Source organism: Pistacia vera, unplaced genomic scaffold, assembly GCF_008641045.1.
Source record: "Pistacia vera cultivar Batoury unplaced genomic scaffold, PisVer_v2 Contig87, whole genome shotgun sequence".
Classification (NCBI taxonomy): Eukaryota; Viridiplantae; Streptophyta; class Magnoliopsida; order Sapindales; family Anacardiaceae; genus Pistacia; species Pistacia vera.
Genome location: NW_022196745.1, coordinates 423,635 through 440,522, shown reverse-complemented (window position 1 = coordinate 440,522; position 16,888 = coordinate 423,635). Strand labels below are relative to the sequence as shown.

At 44.2% G+C, this 16,888-nt stretch overlaps 1 pseudogene; it reads right to left on the bottom strand.

The window, feature by feature from the left end:
* Nucleotides 1-716: 716 nt before the first annotated feature.
* Nucleotides 717-16,361, bottom strand: LOC116119053 (annotated as a pseudogene).
* Nucleotides 16,362-16,888: the final 527 nt, after the last annotated feature.

Sequence of the window (16,888 nt, the reverse complement as noted above, 5' to 3'; positions counted from 1 at the left end):
ACAAAAACAAAAACAAAAAAAATATATTACTTAAAATTATTTTTTGATAGACATAATTGCTGCAAATTTAATGGATCCATTATTATAGGATTAAACTTGTAGGATATATGTCATTAAGTGAAGAACTTTAATGGTTTTAGATTTTTTGAGATCTTTGCTTCAAAGGATTTTATATACAGTTTCTATTTCTTCAGTTTTATGTTGATTTATTTTTTGTTGGAATTGAGATACTATGTCATAGGAGTTAAGGTTTTTGAATTTTGCAGAGCCTTTACCATGTAATTGGTATGCAGATCTTTATCAGGTGAAGAGTAGCCATGGTTTATGGGTTTTAAGAAAAAGAAAAAAAAAATTGAACTAATAAAATAGAAAATAGAAAAATTAAACCACCATACTGCAAAGGAAGTATGAATTCATGGTGTTCTTTAGAAGAGGAAAAGATTAATATTAGTTAACCATGGATTTCATACTGCAAATTTAAGATGGAAAATGAATTAAATTTGACCCAAGAAGAAAAGCAGTAACGCGATCGCGATGGGCCTCAAAAAGCAAATTTAATCGAGTTTTAGAAAGGAAACTACAGGATGTGGGTGACTTTGGAATAATGCATAAATATTATATTAAAATTTTAAAACAATTTAATTATTAATGGAGCTTATAAATAAATTTAGTGGAGCACTCTTAGTTCAATAGTAATAAAACTATTTTCTCTCGAGTATGCTTTCGCCACTTTCCTTCATTTCTCCCATTTTCTCACCAATCAAACACCAAATTTCTCAACTCAAACCTTATGAAAATCTAAATTGAATATTTCCTAATCTTCGAGTTCTTCAATTACTAAGATCCATATTCTTAGAAAATGTTGTGGGAATTCCTTTCCTAACACCAATTTGATTTCTTATTTTTCCATTAATTCTCTCTCAACATCTCAAATCCTCGTCATAACATAGCCTGTTTCTCACGAAAAATTCGGCTTCTGGGCTAAGAAGAAATACATTGGTGTGAATATACGCTTCCTGTAAAAACCAAATTCAAATTGGTCAATATACCTCCCACCTACATTTCAGCAAGAGCAAATAAATATGTTAACATAGAAATGGTATTAGAGATGTGTTAAAGCTTTAAGAGCAGACTAGGATTTGGGACCTCATCAAAGTCACATCATCTTATGGAAAACTTACTATTTTTTTTTTTTTTTTTGGTTTTTTCTTTCTCAGAGAACGGTTATGAAATGAAGAGAAACAACCTACCTTCCACCTTCAACAAGAGCTTCTGCTGCCTGCTCCAAGAAAGACTGAACTCTTTGGCTACCTTCAGGAGCAAGGCCCAAAAACTCTTAAGGTTTTTACCTACACACAGATAAAATATCAATTATTTGCCAAAATTGATCAAAGCAATGCCTTACCGACCTCACTTTCTTCAGTATCATCAAACTTCATTAATATCATTGATAGGACAGTGTGGTGTGTATTTCATCTTTACACATTATACATTTCTATTCTCCCTCGCTAGTGGCAGTTGTACATGTTACCACACAAATTTCAGAATTAAACATGATCACTAAAACCAGGTCAGGCTTTATAGATCTTACCATGTTTCTAGTGATGAAATGATCACAAGCTGTCACCCGGAAACTGCTCAGTGAGAAATGATTTTTATCCAAAGGCAAATACCAAGGAAGAGGTGAGTCTGCAGCAATATCCTTCTCCCATAAGACCTTGCATAAGAACAAGAATGAAATGAATATTAAAAACAGTGTTAATTTTTTTTTTATAGCGGAAACGTCAGAGTTCAGACATAGTGATTTTATATTGCAAGAAGCAATTCCATGCTACTGACTTCAAAGCCTGCATGCTTCAGAGCTTCAAGGCATTCTCTCATTAATCTGATGTCAGGAAGTCCATTGCCCAACTCAACTTCAGCCTGTGTTCATACGTCAGTTTGTTAGACTGCCGTTATTAACGTTAACTAAAAGGACGGTGAGGAACATTATTAGAGCACATGCCATGACCTTAATCCTTTGATGTTCTAGGTTCATGGGATCAAAGTAATCAGTAATGCACCATTCATAAGCAGCAAAACACTGACCAGGCTTCAACACTCTGTATATTTCTGTGTAGCAATCACGCTTTTTCAACCAGAGAACAAAGTTTTATTATGTCACACATTGTGATATTAGATACTACTAAATGGCTAACTGGAGAGTACTGAACATTATAAGCCCATTGAGATTTGATTGTCATGACATACCACATTCGGTGCATGGCAGGTTGCTTCTATTGCAAATATTGCATCAAAAGTATTGTCCGAAAAAGGCATTTTCATGAAGTCAGCCTAAATCATCATAAGGAAGCCATTAACATAACTTAGCTACAGATGTATATTCCATATAAGAATTAAAGCAAATGACACTTTATAAAGAATGAAGATTATTGGAGAAAGCACTTTAGAATGGAAGTAAAATGATGAAAAGTAAAATGCATCTACACTAGATAAGTTTAACCGACCTTCACAAAGTTGCATCTCTGGTCCACTCTACAGTTCGATTTAGTTCCTGAGCAAGCAAACTTCCAAGTATATGTGAACAACATGACTCAAATCTTTGCAATATACAATAACACTATGAGCAGAAAAGGTATCGATATTGCATTCATCAGAAAGCAGAGTCACTCACCTCTCCTCTTGTTATTTGATACTTATTGTTGTTTACCCCTGTAATCAATGTATCACTACAAAAAGCAATTAGTATCATAGCTGTGACTGAAACTGTCCAAACTCAGGGAAAAGTCTCCAAACTTAATGCAGAAAAGAAACTGAGAGTGTGAAACTTGTAACAAAAATGACTACTATAAAAAAAGTAGGCCAAACACAGTACTTATCAGACCTGTATTCCCTCGCAAACCAAATGACATCAAGTAAAATGAAAATAATTGACATATATGATAAACATTTAAGGTGTACCTCATTATAACTTATCATTTATGTGGCTATTTCAAAGGCCAAAGTATGTATACGAAAACCTTTCTTTAATCCAACAAACTAAGTATATTCTCAGGATAAGCAAAGGTAGGCCACAAAAAACTAGAGAAATATAATCAAGAAATAGACTCAATAAAATTACGTCTTATATATATGATACCGGTAATAACACAGCCTTTCCTACTCCATCCAAACATGTTCAATTTAAAGAAAAACAAGTCAATTTAATAATTTCATTTCTGAAAATAGCATATTTGTATACACAATACGAGAATCATCAACTACCTGAATCTAGCAATTTCTCTCATTGGCCCACCAATTCCACAACCCACATCTAATACCTGTCAATAACAGAAAAAGGGTTGCATCAACGACTTTGCAGCAAAAAATAACAAGTTGCATTGTGTTAGATTAAATTCTATTTCATATTACAGCTTTAACTGAACGATAGAAACCTTCTGTCCTTTCTTCAAACATAGCTGCAAAGCAAGAAAGTGTTCATGCCGCTTGATGCTTTCTCGAAGTGACTCCCCTTTCCATCTACAAAAGTGAAGGTTACGCAATTCGATTCTCAATCGGCCAACTGTAGCAAAATGTCGTGCACAGATGCCTAAAAGAAGACGAAACAATTGATTGGGCATCATATGAATCCACTCCTTACCTAGGAGCAAAATGGAAAGATTCACCCCAACCGTATTCATAAAAGCTTGTCACCAGATCATAATATTTGTTGACCTGAAATATGCAAGCCATTTTATAATTCATTTACCCATATAGCACTAGTTAGAAACTCAGTCAGTGATATGTTACAAAAATCTTGTGCAAGAGCAAACCCTTCTGGAAAATGGGAATCAAAATATACTTCATAATTCATAAGCATAGAGATATGATTTACTTAAATAATTAATCTCAAGCGACAAAATGTAAGAATCAAAGTATGTTAATCATCAGTACACTAATAATTTTATTTTAAAANTATGTTACAAAAATCTTGTGCAAGAGCAAACCCTTCTGGAAAATGGGAATCAAAATATACTTCATAATTCATAAGCGTAGAGATATGATTTACTTAAATAATTAATCTCAAGCGACAAAATGTAAGAAAGAGTATTTTAATCATCAGTACACTAATAATTTTATTTTAAAACCAATGCCGCATTTCATAACCATTTACTCCTTTAGAAAACTAGTTGTAGACGTAAAAATCTACCTGTACGAAAGGGGGGGTCTGATCTTGTGAGGTTGAGGCAACTATCGATCCACTGCACCTGCACACGTAGAGAAACAAGCGTAAAGCAAATGGAAAACACCGAGGTGGTGTTTGTCATAGGCACTCCAACGCTCAAGTTAGCAAGGCTGAAGAGGCTAGTATAGTGAGGGCTATGGAGTAGAGACGTTACCGGAAGTCTAGTCGGGGACTGTGACTACGGCAGTGATGTGAAGCTCTTAAGTAGGAGCTTCGGGTGTGAAGGTGTAATGTAATGTATCATGTGAGAGGGCTGGTCTTTGCTTATATAGTGACTGTCTGCTCTCCCAATCCTGGTGGGAGTAGGAGTCCTAGTGTGACTCTGATGCAAACCCTAGAGGAATTAGGGCGATGGTGAGCTGTCTTACCAGTGTTCGAGTAGGAAAGTGATCCGAACAGGAAAGTAACCTCGAATAGGAGATTGATCCCGAATAGGAACGTGATCTGTGGGGGCCGTAGGCTTCTGGATTTGCTCATGGACTCAGGAAATGAACTAGGATTAAGAGGCTTGTGCTCGGATGGTTTGGGCCGGCTGTATCTCGTATCAAATGGGCCTAATCTGGATTAGATCGCATTGGGATTGGGTCGGGTTTCTTCCTCAATGTCAAGCTCGTTTTCCTATTTGGGCCAAAGACAAATTTTGGCCCTAACAGTTTGTCCCCCACTCTCAGAGTTAAGATTTTCTTAAGTCAAGAGAGTCGGAAATGATTGAGGCGTGGTCGGTCTTCCTTCCCGGATGACCGATTGTCGGCGCGGCTGATTCGATTTTTGTAGGTGATTCTTGGTCGGGGGTCGTCCAGTGCCCATTACCGATCCGGAGTATGCCACCATCACGCTGTGGTGTGCTTGATTGGTGTGAAGGGCCGAGAGATTAAGACAACGAGGCTTTTGGGCTCGCGTGCCCATTCGGTTCGTCTTACCGACTAGAGAGGGGAGGTATCATTATATAGCCTGGGTGTTTGCTCAGCATGTCGGATTGAGTGAGTTAGGGGCTATATTGAATTGAGGGTTCGCTTGATCGGAGAGCTCGGGTGGTCAGGTGAGTGAGATGAGAGAGCATGGTCCTTTGGTTGTCCATTCATCCACTACGGAAGACCGAATGGTGAGGCTTCCTGGTTTGATCAACTGGAGTAAGTGCGAGCTGGGCCGTTCAAGCTGATCGACTAGTCGGGAGGACCTCCTAGGCCTGTGAAGCCTAGGATCATATCATGTGCACTTTGGAAACGGGGTGCTGAGTCGGTCGAGAGGACAGGGCGGCTGAACATAGCTTCCGTACGGTGCTGCGGATCTCTGCCACGTGTATAGTGGCGATCGGTTCCTTATTTTCGAGGCGGGAAAATGAAAAGTTGCTCTGACTATCAGCTAATCGCGGGACGCCATGTGTCTTCATCTGTCAGATTTTCCTTTAAAAAACAAAAGAGCAAACCGTTCGTCTCCCATTTGCATTTTTCCTCTGTTTTTCTGCAGAACAAAAGTTTTTTCTTCTGCGTTTTCAGTTTCTTTTTAGCGACGGCAATTTATCTCGACAGACTTTGGCTCCTTTCATGGTAAATCACTTCTTTTGTGTCATCTGTTTGTTTCTTTGTTTTTGTTTGTGGTTGTTTGTTGAGTTTTTTGGAAAATAGGATGAAGTTTGTGTGGTTTCAATTGTTTTTTGAGGTGTTTAGGAGTGCTGGAGTTTTGGTTTTCTAGAATAAGCTTGGATTTTTGGATTTCTAGTGAGTTTTTGGTGATTTTCTCTGATTTTCTGGTGTTTTCTGGACAAAGGGAAGACGAAGTCGAGTTAAGTGCTATTTGGGTCGGTCGGTCTGCCTGACCAAATAGTGTGATAGCTTGGGGAGTTTAGTGGGAGAGGTAGGTCTTTTGGTCCATCCGACTGAGTGTTGAGGAAGTGCGGAGTGGATTAAAAATGTGATCGGTCACCTAGACCGAGCGAGTGGCACGGAGGTGTTGGTGTTTGAGTTGGTGTGTTGGTCGCCTGGAGCAAACAAGGGGGAGCTGTTGCATTTGGGGTCAGTTCAGTCAGTAGTAGGGGTCGATCGGAGCTTGGGCTTGTCAGAGTTGACAAGTAGTTGACGGTGACATGTCGACCGGTGTTGTGGGGCTAGTGATAGCTAGGTGTTTTTATCCTGACTCGGTCGGTAGCTTGGGGTGAGCAGTTACTTAACATACTTTTGGGTGCCCAAGTCGTGGGGTTCATTCGATCGGTTAGGTGGGGCGAGTGGCTATTTTACTACTTGGATTTTGGGAGTTTGGAAGTCAGAGTTGAGTTGGTCCGTCGGGTTGGGCGATCAAGATATCATGTCCTACTCTGAGTCAGCTAGTTCAAGCGGAGTTGTGGCGGACACTAGTGACGAGTATGAATGTGCCCATACCATAGTGATGATGCCCGAAGGGGGAGTTCCGATTAGGGTACCAATTTGAGTTAGTGTAGCTGCCCCAGGGACGAGTACTCCCGGTCCAAGTAGTTCGGGCAGGCATGGGAGAAATGGGGAAGACTCCGAAGGAGCTGGTAGTCCGTCTTTATCTAATAGCATCTCTGAGGAAGAGCCGAGTCAATAGGGCAGCGGAATCTTGACTAGGGATTATCCGCCCGCGCTTAAGGAAAATGATGTGTGGCGCATCCGGACTTTGTACCATATTTCGAGTTCGTTTGATATCTGGGGGCCGCAGTCGTATGAGCGAGTCGATTGGGAGGCACAGAGTTGGGTTAGTGTTTACGAGAAGTGGTTTCATGATGGGTTAAGGTTACCTATCCCTCTCCTGGTTTGGGAGGTGTTAAACCATTTCATGATTGCTCCGTCTCAGCTCATGCCGAATGGTTGGAGATTGCTAATGGCTTTGGAGGACCTCTGTGTTAGGAACCAGGTGAGGTTCGGGTTGCACGAGCTGTTGTACTCGTACTTCCTAAAGGAGAATGATAAGGAGAAGGGTCGCTATCTGATGAACCTAAGGCATGACCGGTCTCACTTGGTGACCGACCTGCGGTCCAGCGACAAAAACTAGAAAGACCGATACTTTTTCATCAGGGGTCGGGCTGTCTTTGGAGAGAGGAGACAAGGCGAGCTACCGGAGAGAACTTGTTGTTTCTTTTGTACTTTGATTACTAAATCTTGATTGTGTTTTTTGTTTGCAGAGCTTGAGTACAATCGGGCTGGGCAGAGCGGAGATGGCTTGGACATTGCGACTCAGAAGGTGTTAGCTATCCCGTCGGAGCAGAGGGATTGGCGAGTAGTGCTAGCAGAGTCCAATTTGAAGGCCAACATTCTTTGGGTCGGAGTAGAGGTAATCCAACGAGGTACTCCTTTCCCCTTGCTGAAGCGGACCTGGGACGTGCTTCTGAGTCGGTACTGCAATCATATCATTTTTGGTGAGTCCGTGCTGAACCCACTAACTGTTGGAGAGTTTGCGCTTACAGAGACACTGATGAAGAAATTGACCGTCCCTAGTGCAGCGAGTCCATCGCCTGGTGTCAGGAGAAGAGGTGGAGGGAATCCTTAGCCAGGGAGGAAATGAGAGTGGAGGATGTATTAGCGATGCCGCCGAGTCAGTAGCCGGTGGCGGGAGTTGGATCGTCCCAGACTGCGGTCATGGATGAGGAGGTCGGGACGATTACCTTCAAGTTTCAGGCTACCGCGTCGACTTATTCTGACGTGACTGCCATGAGCAAGTTGGCCGACTCCTTTTTGTTCCCGACGGACGAGGCGCGTTTGAACCAGATGGGTGCAATTGCTGCGGCTGATTGGGGGGTGGCCCGCACCTTTCAGGTATGGTAGTAGCTTACGTTATTTTTGTTCCTGAATTTCATTCTTATGATACTATTTTGTTGTGCAGGTGTTTACCAGCAGTCTTCATCTGCGGAAGTCTGTGGTGGCACAGGAGAAGCGGATACAAGGTGTATCCAAGGCGAACACCAGCTTGCGCCAGAGAGAGGCAACAGTACGGAAGGCCGAGCAGGAGAGTCAGTAGCTTCTGAGGGACAGCGAGCGTGAGCTGGAGAGGTTCAGGCGTGAGTTAGCCGAGAAGACCATAGAGATCAAGTCTCTCAGGAAGCAGTGTCTTTCTATTACTGATGACGCTACCATCAAGGGCTGGGGTAAACTCATGCTTGAGTTCAAGGAAGGAAGGACTTCTCACTAGGATCCGGACAAAGACATCCAACTCATGTAGGAGTTGTTGGAAGAGGGAGACGGTCATCTGCAAGGGCAGGACGAGGAGCAGATGCCTGACCTGGCTAGTCAGTCGGGGCCATCGGATGCTGGGGATGTGATCGACCAGGCTGCTGGGACAGGTGTTAGGGGTGCAGACATGACGACCGAGTCAAAGATGGAGGAGACAACTCGAACTAAGGATACTTAGCTTAGTTTTCCTTTTGTTTATGTATTTTGGGGCCTGCGATGCCCTCTTCCTTGGCGTCTGTGCCTTTTTGTATTCTGAATTGAGCCGTTTGAGGCCTTTTTTGTACTCTGAATCGAGTCATGTAATGTTGTACGTATTATACTTGGTTGTTTTAACTTTTGACACTTTCTTCGTGGATGAGTGAGTTATTCATTCCTTCTTTACTTGTAGATGCACTATATTGTGTTTGTTACTTTAGTGTGGCCTAGTGGCTAAGGCATGTAGGCCTTATGTTGGGCTAGGTTGGTGCTTTGCTTATTGAAGGTGTAAGAAACATTCACTCGGTCTGGACAACCGAGTACGTAGTCTCCTAGATTGAATGAAGTCAATCCGAATGTGTGAAAAGGTCGGGCAGGGCCAATCGAAGGTGATTCCGTGAACTGAGCAGGGTCGATTCGAAGGTGTTTTCATGAACCGAGCGGGGTCGATTCGAAGATGCAAGTAGGTGGATCAGGCAAGGTCGATCTGAAGGTGTTATCGTGAATCGGGCAAGGCCGATTCGATTGTGCAAGTTCGTGGATCGGGCAGGGCCGATCTGAAAGTGTTATCGTGAATCGAGCAGGGTTGATTTGATGGTGCGATTTCATGGATCGGGTAGGGCTAATCTAAAGGTGTTATCGTGAATCGAGCAGGGTCGATTTGAAGACGAAAAATTTTTGAATAATACTTCATTAATGTTTGGCCATGAGGCCGATTATCTATAAGGAGGTGGATAGGCCCATACATCGTCTTAAAATAAAAAAGGAAAAACAAAAAAAAGACAAGTTCACCTAGAAGTAGTAGCGTTTGAGGTGAACGGCGTTCCAACTGTTACTGATGTCTTTACCCTCGGGGGTCTGGAGTTTGTAAGCGCCCTTCCCTGCTTCTTTGGTTATCTTGTAGGGGCCTTCCCAAGTGGGGCTGAGTTTGTCAGAGTTGATCTCCTTGGTGTTTTGGAAGACCATGCGGAGGACCCAATCGCCTACTTTGAAAGTTCAGATCCTCACGTTGCGATTGTAGTGTCGGGCGGCCTGTTGCTGATAGATTACATTTCGAATGCTTGCCCATTCGAGTAGCTTGTCGACGGTGTCTAAGTTCTAGCAAAGGTTCTGGTTGTTTGATTCCTCATCCGCCCATTGGAGTCTGGTGGACGGGACTAATATTTCAGCTGGGATGACTGCTTCAGAACCGTATGTGAGGGAGAAGGGGGTCTCGCCGGTTGACGAGCGAGCTGTGATTCGGTATGACCAAAAGACTCCAAGTAGCTCATCTGCCCATGCACCCTTAGCCTTCTGTAACTGTTTTTTTAGTGTTTGAATGATGGTCTTGTTAGATGACTCGGCCTAGCCATTAGACTGGGGGTTGCAAGGGGTTGAGAAGCTCAGTTTTATTCCCCACATGTCACAGAAATCCCTGAAGCCTGAGCTGATAAACTGGGATCCATTGTCGGTGACGATCTCCTTTGGTATTCCGAACCTGTAGATGACATTCTTCCAGATGAAAGCTTTAACTTCTAGGTCTCTCACTTATGCGAAGGCTTTGGCTTCTATCCACTTGATAAAGTAGTCTGTCACTGCTAACATGTAGACTCGCTGCCCGGGTGCAGTCGATAGTTTTCCCACTATGTCCATCTCCCACTTCATAAAGGGCCAAGGTGTGAGGATGGAGTGGAGTCGCTCTAGTGGGAGGTGTGAGACATGAGCAAACCTCTGACAGTTGTCGCACTTCTTCACATAAGCAGCCGAGTCGGTGCGTATGGTCGGCCAATAATATCCAACAGTGATTACCCGGTGTGCAAGGCTGCGTCCCCCAGCATAGTTTCCACATTCGCCTTCATGGAGTTCGGCGAGAACATTTTGTGCCTCCTCTAGACTTGTGCACTTGAGATAGGGGCCCGAGAATGACTTTCTAAGGAGTTAGCCCTCATGTATGGTGAATCTGGCTGCTCTTGCTTTTAATCGGCACGCTTCGTTCTTGTCAACTGGGAGTTCATCATGTTTCAAGGATCTCACTATCGGAGTCATCTAGCAGTCGGCTAGTTCAACACCCATGGCTTCTTCGGGCGGCTTGTTTGGTTGTTGTTCCTTCTAGTTGGCTGGCCACTGTATGAATAATAGGGGGATGGATGACTGGGAAGAACATTTAAGGGCTGAGCCGAGGTTGGCAAGGGAGTCAGTGTGGGAGTTCTCCGCTCTAGGGACTTGGACGATGGAGAGCTCATCAAATTGGGCCTGCAGTTCTTTGACCATGCTCAAGTAGGATGTCATCTTCGAGTCGCGTGCTTGATACGTGCCTTGCAGTTGATTGACCACGACCTGGGAATTAGACTTCACCTCTAGTCTCTTTGCTCCAATTTCTTTGGCTAAAGAAAGTCCAACGATGAGGGCCTCATATTCAGCCTCGTTGTTCGTGCACTTGAACCCACACCGGATTATTCTTTGGATGATGTCTCCCTCTGGTGCAATCAATACTATTCCAAGTCCGCTTCCATTCACGTTACTCGAGCCATCCACTAGGGGAGTCTACTTGGAGGGTGGTCCGCCGTTCATGCATAACAGATCCTTTTCTACTTAGGTGGTGGCGCTCGGTATGAAGTCAGCAATGAAGTCTGCTAGTGCCTGGGATTTGACGGCGGTGCGGGATTGGTAAGATATGTCAAACTCATTAAGCTCCACTATCCACTGCGTGAGTCGGCCTGATAGCTCTGGTTTGTGTAGTATCTTTTTAGTGGGAAGGAGGTGATTACCACTATAGAGTGGCATTGAAAGTACGGCCTGAGCTTCCTGGATGCATGGATGAGGGCGAGGGCTAGTTTCTCCAGTTGACTGTACCGTGTTTCCGCGTCAAGGAACGATTTGCTTACATAGTAGACCGGTAACTGCTTCGTTTCTTCTTCCCGAACTAGTATTGCTAAGATGGCTGTCTTTGAGACCACCAGGTAAGAGTAGACCTTCTCCTTGTCCACAGGTTTGGAGAAAAACGGAGGGGAGGTTAGGTATCCCTTCAACTGTGGCAGGGCTTCCTCGCAGGAGGGGGTCCATTTGAACTTCTTGGACTTCTTGAGAGCATGGAAGAAGAGATGGCACTTGTCGATGGATCTGGAGATGAAGCGGCTCATGGCAGCCACTCGTCCTACCAGGCGTTGGACATCTTTGATGTAGGTCAGAGATAGTATACTGAGGATCACTCTGATCTGGTCGGGGTTGGCTTATATCCCTCGCTGAGTAACCATATAGCCCAAGAATTTACCTGACGAGACGCCGAATGAGCACTTGGCTGGATTTAGTTTTATGCTATACTTCCTGAGGATGGCGAATGCCTGGCTAAGGTGGTCAAGGTGTTGTTCAGCCATCAGGAACTTGACGAGCATGTCGTCGATGTATACTTCCATAGTGTCTCCGAGGTGCTCGGAAAACATCTTGTTGACTAACCGCTGGTAGGTGGCTCCGGCGTTCTTAAGGCCGAATGGCATTACCTTATAGCTATAGGTTCTCCTTTCCGTAATGAAGGTTGTCTTCTCTTGGTCATCCGGGTGCATCAAGATCTGGTTGTACCTTGAGAAAGCGTCCATGAAACTAAGGAGCTCGTGACCTGCGGTCGCGTCAACCATCATGTCAATATGTGGGAGCGGGAAGGAGTCCTTGAGGCAGGCTTTGTTTAAGTCCGTGAAATCGATGCACATCTACTTCCCGTTCTTTTTCTTTACGACCACGACATTCGCCAGCCATTCGGGGTAGTGGACCTCTCTAATCATACCATTGCTTAGTAGCTTCTCGACTTCTTCATTGAAAATTCGATTACGCTCTGGTGCGAATTTCCTTCTTTTCTGTCTTACTAGTGGGTGACCTGGGTCTACCTTGAGCTGGTGGACCATTGCTTCTGGACTGACTCTGGTCATGTCAGCGTAGGACCAGGCAAAACAGTCTTGGTTCTGTTCAAGGAATTCTATCAGCTTCTCTCTTGTCTCGAGCTTGAGGCGGGACCTTATGTGTGTCTTTCTCTCAGGGTCATCCGGATGTATCTGCACTTCATCCAACTCTTCCATAGATAGTTGATCCGGCTCGGTCGGAAGGGTTGGATGGGATCGTAATTGCTATGAAGAGTTACCCTTGCCCTTGAAGGCATTCTTGTAGCAGTCTCTGGAAGCTTTGGGGTCGCCCTTGATCTCTCGTACCCCCCATTTGGTTGGGAACTTGATCGTCTGGTGGATGGTAGATGGGACTGCTCGCATGTCATGGATCCAAGGTTGACCCAAGATGACGTTGTAGGGAGAGAGACAGTCGATCACCAGAAATACGATCTGTTTGTTTACTCTGCCAGCGTACATAGGGAGGATGATTTCCCCAATAGTGTACTTTTGCTCAGAGCTGAACCCAACCAATAGTGTCGGTCGCCTGTTGATGTTTGCTTCTTCCAGTCCCATAGCCCTCATTGCTTCGAGGAATAGGATGTTTGTTGAAGATCCTCCATCTATGAATACTCTCTTTACTAGGATGTTGGAGATTTGATGAGTGTGCGACCATGAGACCAGATGGATGGATTGGACTTCATGGTGGTGGTTGGTTCTGGCATATCGCTTGGCTGATGAGTAACTTACCCCACTGATCTTTGATCCTCCGGAGATGAGTGAACAAAGCCCTTTCGGTGTGGGTTCTCGCGGAGGTGGTGATGGTTCTTTTGAGCTTCTCTGACTGATGGTGTTCTTCCCCTTATCTGTTAGTAGATCTCAGAGATGTCCCATCTTTAGAAGTACAGCGAACTCTAGTCGTAAGGCGATGCAGTCTACAGTGTTGTGTCCATGGTCGCCGTGAAACTCGCACCATTTGGTCATATCTCTCCTTGCTTCGGGATTGAGCTTACCCAGCAACTTAACGGTGGAACCCATTCCTTTTATAATCGCGACGACCTGGGTCGGCTCAACGTTGAGATTGTACTCCGGTATTTTATACCGGTTTGATCCGAACTATCAGCTCTCAGTTCTCATTGGTTGACAATCATAAGGTTTTCTGAATCTGCTCGTATTGTGTGCTGGGGGCTTGTAGCGGTGTTCCATTGGTCTATGCTCTGGCTTCCTGTCGTTCCGCCTCGAGTTGTATTTGGAGTGAATTGTTTGGTTTATCTCATCTTCCTCCCATCTTATTTGGATCACCACCTGGGCCAGGGCATCTTCCATTGTGGTGCAACCCAGCTTTGTAAGTTCTTTGTATAGTTCTCCGTCCGGGAGGAGACTTTTCCTAAAGGCGTCCACGGCTGTCTCGGGGTTACATGCAAGGATGGAGACCTTCTCTTTGTTGAACCTGCTGACATACTCTCTCAGTGGCTCTCCCCTTCTCTGGTATACTCTGTATAGGTCGGCCGACAGCTTCTCGAGTTTCTTGTTGCTGGCAAACTGTTCTACAAAGGTGTCAGTGAGCTGGGCGAATGAGTCAATGGATCCGTTCGAGAGATTCGTGTACCATTGGAGTGTCAGGCCGGATAAACTCGAACCGAAACTTTTGCACATGTAGGTTTCTCTCAGTAGTTGGGGTATTGAGACAGTGAACATCCGCTACTTGTACGAGGCTATGTGATCATCCGAGTTGGTGGTGTCGTCGTACAGTTTCATGTTAGGGATGGTAAACTTCTAGGGCATATCGGCTAGGGCGATCTCATCCACAAAGGGTGAATCTGCATAGCAGTGGGGCCTGTTCTTCTTGGTTGGTACTGGCATTCTTGGGATGCGTCTCATCACTGCCTCCATATCGACCAGTCTCTTGGCTAGTACCTGTTCCATAGGAGAAAGGGACCCCATTAGGTCATCTTGCTTGACTGGGTCGACCTTTGCATTCGTCTTCGACATATTCCGTTGGACCATCCCGTGCAGTGTGATTTGGTGGTTCATTGCTTCGTGCACACCCTGGTAGCCTGGATCTTCGTTCACTCCTTCTGGTTGGATGACTCCCATGGTAACCGATCTGGTGTTTCGCCCTATGTGAATGGTCAAGGGGGTTGTTTGATAATCGGTTGATCCGTCAGGATGGGTGGGCTCGAGTGCTATAGTATGGTTAGGTTGGCCGTTCAACCCGTGAGGGTGAGCTAAGCCGAATGGCGTTTGTGTGGAAATGGTTAACTGGAAGTGAGGCTGGATGGTAAGAAGGGACTGGTCTTGCGGGTGCAGGCTCTCTATCACTAGGGCGCCTTGATCTCGAGACTGAGATGGGTCGGCTGAATGGGGTTCTTTTGTAATCTTTTCCTCCGTGAGTTAGGACAGAATCATCGATCGCCGATGAGTTAATGGACGCGGCCTTTTACCGGAGACCGAGGGTCGGTGCTCTGGTGTGTGTGGAGGTTGCATGGATGGAACAGGGGAGCGGAACTGATTGGGAGGTACTTGGCCAGGCAGAAACTCTAGATCATAGAATTGACTCACCTTCTCTTTAAGAGACCAGTTTTCTGTCCTGATGGATACATTTTCGGTCCGGATTGCATTGTTCTCGGCTTCCAGTGCCGCTACCTTGTCCAAGTTTTGTTGCATGAGGGCGGTCAAAGCCTCCAATTGGCCTCGAGGCTGGGGTTAGCATTGTCGGAGTTGTCAGCCATGGAAAGTTCCTCTACGTAGCAAAGTTCGTTGAGCCGAATGATTGCTAAACGCCCCACGGTGGGCGCCAAATTGCAGACGTAAAAATCTACCTATACGAAAGGGGGGGTCTGATCCCTTGAGGTTGAGGCCACTAGCGATCCGCTGCACCTGCACATGTAGAGAAACAAGCGTGAAGCAAACGGAAAACATCGGGGTGCTGTTTGCTATAGGCACTCTGACGCTCAAGTCAGCAAGGCTGAAAGAGGCTAGGATAGTGAGGGCTAGGGAGTAGAGACGTTACCGGAAGTCTAGTCAAGGACTGTGACTACGACAGTGATGTGAAGCTCTCAAGTAAGAGCTTCGAGTGTGAAGGTGTAATGTAATGTGTCTTGTGAGAGGGCTGGCCTTTGCTTATATAGTGACTAGCTGGTCTCCCAATCCTGGTGGGAGTAGGAGTCCTAGTGTGACTCTGATGCGAACCCTAGAGGAATTAGGGCGGTGGTGAGTTGTCTTACCAGTGTTCGAGTAGGAAAGTGATTCGAACAGGAAAGTAACCTCAAATAGGAGATTGATCCCGAATAGGAAGGTGATCTGTGGGGGCCGTGGGCTTCTAGATTCGGTCATGGACCCAGGAAATGAACTAGGATTAAGAGGCTTGTGCTCGAATGGTTTGGGCCGACTGTATCTCGTATCAAATGGGCCTAATCTGGATTAGATCGCATCGAGATTGGGCCGAGTTTCTTCCTCAATGTCAGGCCCGTTTTCCTATTTGGGCTAAGGACGAATTTTGGCCCTAACACTAGTCAAGTTTAATTAACTAAGCATGATAATAAAAATGAAGCTAAACTTGAAACCAAAAAAGAAAGAAAGAAAAAAGTTGTTACCATGTCAGTGTAGTTGGCTTTTCTCTCATCCTCATCCCCTCCATAACAAACATGATACTTCTCATACCTGATTAAAGTTTGACACAGGAAATCTATAATCAATATCAATTGTTCGAGAACTTTAAGCTGCTTTTTGAATACACATTTCAGAACACTTTCAGAAAGCAAGAAAAGAACTTTGAGAAACAAAATGCAATCTTTTGAACAGAGAAAGAAGAAACAATTTAAATTACTTTTGAACAATTGAAAATACTTCCTTCTTCTGAATCATCCCTCCAACACCAGAAGCAAGATCCAATGCTCCAGATTTTGACATCTTCAAAAATATTATTGCGCTAATTTTAACGGTTTAGCAGTATGAAGCTTACTTTTTCTTTGTGAATGGGAAATAATATAACACACCGTTTTGTACCTTCTATAAACTGATGACTACCGCATTTTATCATATATGGAACACACCGTTTAGTGTATAATGGAAAAGATTCTAAAGACTAATTTTATGTGGGCACTAAATTTGTTTTAGTGCACTACAGACGCACACACTTATATACATATAAAATATTTTTTTTTATAAACTTCTCTTATAACATTCGACGTGACAGTTGAATTAGCATTGTCATGTCAAAATAATTTTAACTAGACCAAAGAAACGATCGTTCCTTCGTAATGAACGGTTGTTTCTCACAGAATGAATGGTTGTTCCTTATAAAGGAATAACCGAAGGAATGGTCGTTCATAAATAAGGAACAATCATTCCTAATGGAGGGAATGAACATTCATTATGAAAGGAATGGTTGTTCTTTTGGTTGTTCCTTCATAAGTAATGTTTATTCCTTCTGAACG